This window comes from Crocodylus porosus, unplaced genomic scaffold (assembly GCF_001723895.1).
Source record: "Crocodylus porosus isolate Cpor-Errol unplaced genomic scaffold, CroPor_comp1, whole genome shotgun sequence".
Taxonomy (NCBI): Eukaryota; Metazoa; Chordata; order Crocodylia; family Crocodylidae; genus Crocodylus; species Crocodylus porosus.
In genome coordinates this window covers 61,148,752-61,156,863 of record NW_017728950.1, presented here as the reverse complement: position 1 = coordinate 61,156,863, position 8,112 = coordinate 61,148,752, and positions in this window count along the sequence as shown.

Below are 8,112 nucleotides of genomic sequence, written 5' to 3'. Positions count from 1 at the left end.
GGGGCTGGGCCAAGTAGGGGCCTGGGCGGGAGCTTGACCCGGCCCAGCACCAGGCAGCGGCCTCCTCCCAGCAAGCGAGGAGTTAACCCCTTCCCACCACAAGCCCGCTTACCTCCGGCTGTGCTGGGGGTCGGCAGGGGGCTCGGCAGCTGCTGAGAGGGTGTCTGGGGGGCTTTGGGGGAGTGGGGGCGCAGCGGGCTTCACCCGCGCGTCTCTCACCGCTCCAGAGCCTACCTGAGTTTCATATGATTCTATAATATTGAACAAAACTGCCCCCAGGACCAAGCTCTGGGGGGCTCTACTTGGTATCAGCTGCCAACTAGACATCGAGCCATTGATCACTATCTATGGAGCCCGACGATCCAGCCAGCTTTGTATCCACCTTACAGTCCACTCATCCAGCGCGTACTTCCTTAGCTTGCTTGCAAGAATGCTGTGGGAGACTGTGTCAAAAGCCTTGCTAAAGTCAAGGTATAACACACCTGCTGCTTTCTCTGCATCCACAGAGACAGTCATCTCATCATAGAAAGCAGTCAGGTTGGTCAGACGTGACTTGCCTTTGGTCAATCCATACTGACTGTTCCTCATCAATTTCTTTTCCTCCAAGTGCTTAGAAATGGATTCCTTGAGGACCTGCTCCATCATTTTTTCAGGGACTGAAGTGAGGCTGACTGGTCTGTAGTCCCCCAGATCATCCTCCTTCATTTTCTTAAAGATGGGCCCTTTGCCCGTTTCCAATCATTCGGGACCTCCCCTGATTACCATGAGTTTTCAAAGGTAATGGCTCTGTAATCACATTGGCCAACTCCCTCAGCACCCTTGGGTGCATCCCATCCAGCCCCATGGACTTGTACACACCAAGCAGTCCCTAACCTGTTTTTTTGCCACAGTTGGCTGCTTACCTTTTCTGCAAACTGTGCTGTCCAGTGCAGTAGTCTAGGAGTTGACCTTGCCTGTGAAGATTAAGGTAAAAAAGACACTGAGTACTTTGGCCTTTTCCTTATCATCTGACACTAGGTTGCCTCCTGCATTTAGTAAGGGACTCAAACTTTCTCTGACCTTCCCCTTGTTGCTAAAATACTTGTAGAAACCCTTCTTGTTAACCTTCATGTCCCTTGCTAACTGCAACTCTAAATGAGGTTTGGCTTTCCTGATTTCATCCCAAGCAATATTCTTATATCCCTCCCTAAGCATCTATCCAAACTTCCACTTCTTATAAGCTTCCTTTTTATGTTTAAGTTCACTCAATAGTTCTCTGCTAAGCCAAGCTGGGTGTCTGCCATATTTGCTATTCTTCCTGTATATAGGGATGGTTTGTTCCTGAACCCTCAGTAAGATTTCTTTAAAATACGACAAACTCTTCTGGTTTTCTCTCAGACTGGTCTCCCAGGGGATCCTGCCTATCAGTTCCCTGATGGAGTCAAAGTCTCCTTTTCTGAAATCCAGACTGCTCTCCTTCCTTCCTTTTGTCAAGATCCTGAACTCAATTATCTTGTGGTCACTGGTGCCCAAATTGCCATCCATTTCTACATCTCCAACCAATTCTTCCCTGTTTGTGAGCAGCAGGTCAAGAAGAGCATGGCCCCAAGTTGGTCTCTTTAACACTTGCACCAGGAAGTTGTCCCCAACACTGCCCAAACACTTCCTGGATTGCCTGTGCACTGCTGTGTTGTCCTACCAGCAGATGTCAGGGTGACTGACGTCCCCCATTAGAACCAGGACCTCTGATCTGGAAGCTTCCTGTCACTGTCTGAAGAAAGCCTCATTTACCTCATCCTCCTGGTCTGGTGGTCTATAGCACAGACCCACCACAACATCACCCTTGTTGCTTTCCCCTCTAACTTTAACTCAGAGACTTTCAACAGGCCTATCTCCAGTTTCATACTGGAGGTCTGAGCAATCATACAGATCTTTTACATACAGCACAACTCCTCCTCCTGTTTGCCCCTGCCTGTCCTTCCTGACCAGTTTGTACTCATGCATGACAGCACTCCAGTAATGTGAGCTATCCCACCAAGTCTCTGTTATTCCAATTATGCGATAGTTCCTTGATTGTGTGAGGACTTCCAATTCTTCCTGCTTGTTTCCCAGGTTCCATGCGTTTGTATACAGACACCTGAGATAGTTAGCCAATTGCCCTACTTTCTCAGTAAGAATGTGGAGGCCCTGTTGCCCCTTCCTCCTTGTGCTTCCTCCAGGTCTCCTGCTTCCCCACTTACCTCAGGGCTTTGGTCTCCTTCCCCCGGAGTGTCCCAGGAGTCACTGCTCCCAGGTGAACTACTGGGACCCTGGACTGACAGCTAGGAACAGCCAGGCAACAGGGGGGTGGAGATGGAGGGAAAAGAGGTAAAGGGAGGCAGGAGACTGAGGTGAGGGGTAAGAGGGACAGCCTTGGAAGGGGGAAGAGGGAGGGGGTCAGTGGAGGGTGGAGCAGGTGGGTAGGGAACTGCCATGCTGCTGCCCCCTCTGCCCCCACACTTCTCTCCCAACCCCAACATGACCTCTCCACCCCGAGATTGTTCCCCTTCCACCCCAATCACCCCCTATGCCCCACATTGGCTCCTCTACCACCAGATCACTACCATGTTGCTCCAATCAGCCCAAGAGTGGTGGAGGCACTGGCAGGGGAGTTTTCCATGCCTGCCTGCTCCTGGGGTACTTGAAGACCATGTTGACCCTATATGCTCAGATCCAGCCCCCACTGGCTCCCACAATGGAAGAGCAGCAGTGGTCATTTTGTTGTTCAGAGTGACTCCTTTGGAACCTCATAGTTGCAGAAAGTTTAAAACCAGGGGCTCCTATACATGTTCAGGGTGGCTGCTCTGATGCACTGTAATTAGTGTGTCAGAGCAGACTCAGTTAATCAAGCATGATAATTACTGCACTCCCGCAGACTCCAGCTCCCACGCTGAAAAGTGATGGCAGGGGCCGCCTCCCGGAGCACGTCTATAAACACCCTATAGTTCTATTTAGTGGAGCATAGTTAAGAATTCTTTCTGTTAGTATGTGCAACAGGGCTATAAGACACAGCTGAACTATCTGCGCTCCGTCTGGAGCAGGGCAGTGGTGCACAAATGTACTGCATTGGGCAGCATTCTGTATACACTTCCCATTACCATTCAGCATCATTAGTGAAACATGGAGTTCAGGTTTGATACGAGTCTCAAACCTTTATTTTCCTAAAAAAATATGTCATAAAGAGGTGGCAAAAAATCTTTTGATATGAATTCTAGGTGCTGTTTGATTTTTTTTTCTGAAACAATGGTGAAAAAATTAGTTGATATCAAACTTATATTAGGTATTATAAGACTGCTATTTTGGACATTTTCATTGGTTTGTTTACTGCGGTTGCACAAAATCTAACAATTAGATCTATTCCTCGGTTTGGTTGTTCCTCACATGTTGTTTCCTAGAATATCACTTATACAACACTCTTCCTGGCTGGTCTGCATTTTCCGTGATGCATCAGAACTACATGACTTCAAAGTAGGGAGGCCATGATACATCACAGGACACTGTCTGCATAAGGAGCCTACGACACAGGAAAAAACAGGGAAAAGAAACATCTGAACTACAGCTCATGTGAGGCTCTGAAGCCAGCAGATACAGTTAAATGTTACAATGCAACAAAAGATTTTAATTGACAAACCAAAATATTTAGATAAGAGTTGACTTGATCTTAAACAAACGATTTTATTTTGATTTTTCCAAAAAAATTGTTTTTTAGAAAAACATTTTTGATTTTTAGGTTTTTGACATATGTTGACACTTTCCATGGGGGGAAACAAAAAACCCCCCCAAATATTTTCAGACCAGTTTATCATATTTTTTAATTCCATACATTGCCTTCTGTGCTATGTTTTGTGCCCAGTCTCCAAAGGATGTGTCTTTATGCAGAACATTGGGGTTTCAGGGGCAGCCACAATGCTCCCTGTTTAGTCTATGACCATGCCCCACTCCTAGGGTGCTTTCCTTTCTCATCCACCACACCTTGATAGAATAATAATAATAATAATAATAATAATAATAATAATAATAATAATACTGTCCACGGATCCCCACTGGGGTTCTTTGGCACCTCACTGGTCTGTAGTGCTCCCAGGCCCCTTGCCAGGCTTTTCTGGTCCTAGGCCCCTTGCTGGGCCTCTTAGGTCAGCTGTACGCTGCAGGGCACCTAAAACCTTAGGGGCTAATTGTGTGTCTCCAATCCATCCCTACCCCACGCCCCAAGCCTGGCAGGTATTACTGTAACATTGTCTTCTTGTTGGGGCTCCACACACTTCACTGTAGCTAGGCCTTCTAGCCCAGGCCCACTGTATTGTACCTGGCTTTGAGGCACCAGCTCCTTCGGGCACTGGGCTCCTGGCCCCTGGCCCATGTCTGGTTCTGTGGCCTCACTCTCTGCCCACTCTAGGATCAACAGTTGCTCAAGCCTTGAGCTTGCTTCTGGCAGGGCTCAAGGCAATTGTGTGCCCCACAGGCACTAATGGGACCTCCATATACTGCCCCTACATTCCCAACCCAAACCACTGGTGCAAACTGTAATGTAAACTATAAGCTCCTGGGCTATAACATAAACAAGAGGTGAAGCAGCCTTCTGCGCCTATAAGAGGGCAAATCTTCCCTCACCTCTAGTGCTGGCATACCTACTAGCCATGGGCTATCCTTGTAAGTTCCCCAAGCCTCACTGGGGTTCTGCAGGCAAGACAGAAGTCCATACAGGGGCCCTGCTGCCAGGAGCGATTCACCCTGTGGCTGCCAGGGAGAGACTAGCTTGTTAACCCATGCCTCAGGGTTATATCTTCCCAGGGCCTTGCACCCTTCCAGTCAACAGAATACTCTAGGGCTGCCAACAGGTGCCTGCAGATTGCCTCACTGCCCTATTGCCACAGGGACCTGTAGCTGCTACACCCTGCCCAACCTGCAGAGCTCCCCCTCACCAAGCTATTTCTCTCTTAAAGGAACAGGGAGCCTTAGGCTCTCCGTTACACTCTAATCTTGAAACCCTAGCTCTATGACACAATCTAAAAAGAATAAATTACAACAATGACCTTAGCAATATTAAAATGAAATCAGAGGCACAGCTGGCTACCTATGCACGCTGAGCAGCCATATGATGCTGGGGTCAGTGCTGGCTGCTACAATGGCACGAGCAGCTGATATGGCTATTTTTACGCCCCTCCCTACAAAGTCACCTGGTGCTGCCACCCTGGTTTCCCCCCTTCTTAGTTACACTCTTAGGATAAATTACTTTCCCAGTCTAGGGGCTGTGTTGACAGTCAGATATGCTACTCAGTTTATATACTAGCAATTGGCACAAAAACATATAAAGCCACTACTAACATTTTGTGAGAGTGCAAATTAAATTAGCCAGAGAACCAATTGACTTGAGGTAATGTATTAAGGAATATTGAAGTATGGAGTTATCAGATGGAATGAATTGCATAGGTCCTTCTGCTTCATTTATTTTCATGCTTTTCAAGTTTTGGTTGCTTTGGATGCATCCTTCCACAACTTTAAATTATAACTCAAGATAGTATTAATTTATTTAAATAAATATAGAGACAGATGAAAGTGCTTTGTAACTATCATATTAAAGACTAAATTATTTTATTGCCTCCTTTGAGATTTCATTTTTGATCAATTATCCATGTGAAAGAATAAAACTAGGGATGGCAAGCCAGTCAATTGACCAGTCAAATATTGTTAATCGACTAGTCAATTGACTGCATATTTTTGCTGGGTTAAAGATTATAGCAATTTTACAAGAAAACTACATTTTTTGTAGTTTTCTTGGCAGAAATGCTATTTTCATTGTGTTGTGGCATTTCTTAATGGAAAAATTGTGCTTTTTCTATGTATTATTTGGACCTGTTGGAAATTTTTTACAATTTTTGACCAGTCAATTGTCCAAACTTTATTTGACTGGTCAAATATCCAATCTTAGACAAAATACTTGCCTTTGCTAGTGAAACTCAATTGACTCAGAATCCTGGATCGGGCAAGAAACAAGGCGACTGACTCAGCAATGGTCTTTGTAACATTTCTTCTGGCCACTGTGAGATCTCAGGCCATTCCTAAGTTGGGAGTAGAGCACTTATTTTGGGAGTTGAATCAGGCATCCTCACACAATTTCCGGTTCAGTGAAGTTGATGTTTGAGGATCACTGAGTTTGTGCCAGTAAAACTGGCTTTAGCAAGGATGCTGGCATCTGTGTGGTGATCTTCCTACTTGATATGGAGGATTTTCTGGAGGGATCATTGGTGATATTTCTCCAGGGTGGTGAGATAATGGCAGTAGGTCACCCATGTTTCACATCTGTAGAGAAGGGTGGGGATGATGACTGTGTTGTAGACCTGGATCTTTGTGTCTTTCCAGAGACTGTGATGAATAAAGTCTTGTAAAAGCAACTTCCAGAAGGAGGCCCACAGGATCCTGTGCTGGATCTCCTCAATGTTCAGTCTCTGAAAGAGGTGGGTACTGAGGTAGGGTAAATGCTCAGCTGCCTCCAAGGGTCTTTCCATTTGTGCTGGAGGGGGTCACTTTCATGGCCCAGTGCAGTCTAATAGAACACTTTAGTCTTCTTGATGAAGAGAGAGAAATTTGGTAGGTTCCTCCAAAAAGATTCAGCATGGTTTGGGGGTTTTCTTCAGTGGGAGCAAGAATAGCATAGTCATTGACATATTAAAGGCCAAAGATGATTGTTCTGTGTACTTTTGTCTTTGAGGGAAAATGGCCCAGATTGAAAAGCCCTCCATCCTAATGATTCAGTTGGTTACAGATGCCCTTTATAGATGCTACTGACAAACAAAAGCCTGACTTTACAAACAGATCTGCTTGTAAGGCCCTGAGCTCCCCACATGGAATCACAGTGAAATGAATGGGAATGTGCCTAGGACTATAGCTCTGTGTTTGGGGAACTGCTTGCAGGTTGGGGACCTTGGTTTTCAGCAATTATTTTTCATGCAGAATCATTTTTTAAACTCTTGTCTATGCTTGTTTTCAGTGTTCATTTGATTTTTTATACCATAAGATAATAATGCTGTTGAAGCTGCTGTCATCCACTAATTTGTTCATACTTCCACTTTAATGATAACCAGTGCCATTATTTTTCAAAATTTGTGGTAAAACACATTCTTTCATGGTGAAAAACACCATAAAATGGCAAGTTTCAGCCCATAGTGAATTGTGCTGGCTAAGGTAACAAACTTGAAAATAAGGGCTGTAACAGTAATACAGATGAAACTCTTTATGATATTGGTGTGAACAAAGCTGTGCTGTAATGTTTTATGGAAACAGAGCTGTAATGATTTATTCAGGAATCCATTCTGATCTCATCTTAAAGGGAAAAGTGTTGCTGTGGAGTTTAATCCCATATCTCACATAATCTAATACATATTTCCAACATGTACTATCAGCAGATAAGCAGCTTTTTTAGATAAGTGCTCTCAGTTTTTCAAGTTTACAGAAAAGGGAAAAAATGGGGATCTGTAGATATCCTCTGGAAATGGTAGATCCAGAGAAATGCAGGCAGCTACTGCATTCTGAACTGCAGATGGAAACAAACAGTTGTTATGTGGCATTTGTTTTGTGTTGGCAAAACACTCTGTGCTGTGCCAGGCACAGTTCCCATTCCCAAGAACTTAGTCTAAAAGACAAAGAGGAATGGAGATTCAGAGGAAGAGGTTAATTCTTTTTTTCTCCCACACATTTAAATTCCAGTTTTAAATTGTTGGGTTGGAAGAGCATTTGACTGATGAGCTTTCAAACCTCATTATCTCTCTCTAATTCTTTTTTTTTCACATTTAAATTCCAGTTTTAAAATTGTTGGGTTAGAAGAGCATTAGACTGATGAACATTCAAAACTCATTATCTCTCTCCAACAAAACAGATTTGTTGTGATACCTAAACTTCCACAACTCTCTTTGATAGCTTGTGTGTAGCAAGGGAGGCACCCAAAACCACAGGGGATATGGGGATCAGGTAACAACAACTCAGTTTAAAATTAGGGCTCACTTTTGATGACATCATATTTCTCAATGGTTTTTTAAAATATTCTTTCTGAGTAGTGTTCATGAATTTACCTAGTAATAGGCCACGTAGAACTGTTCT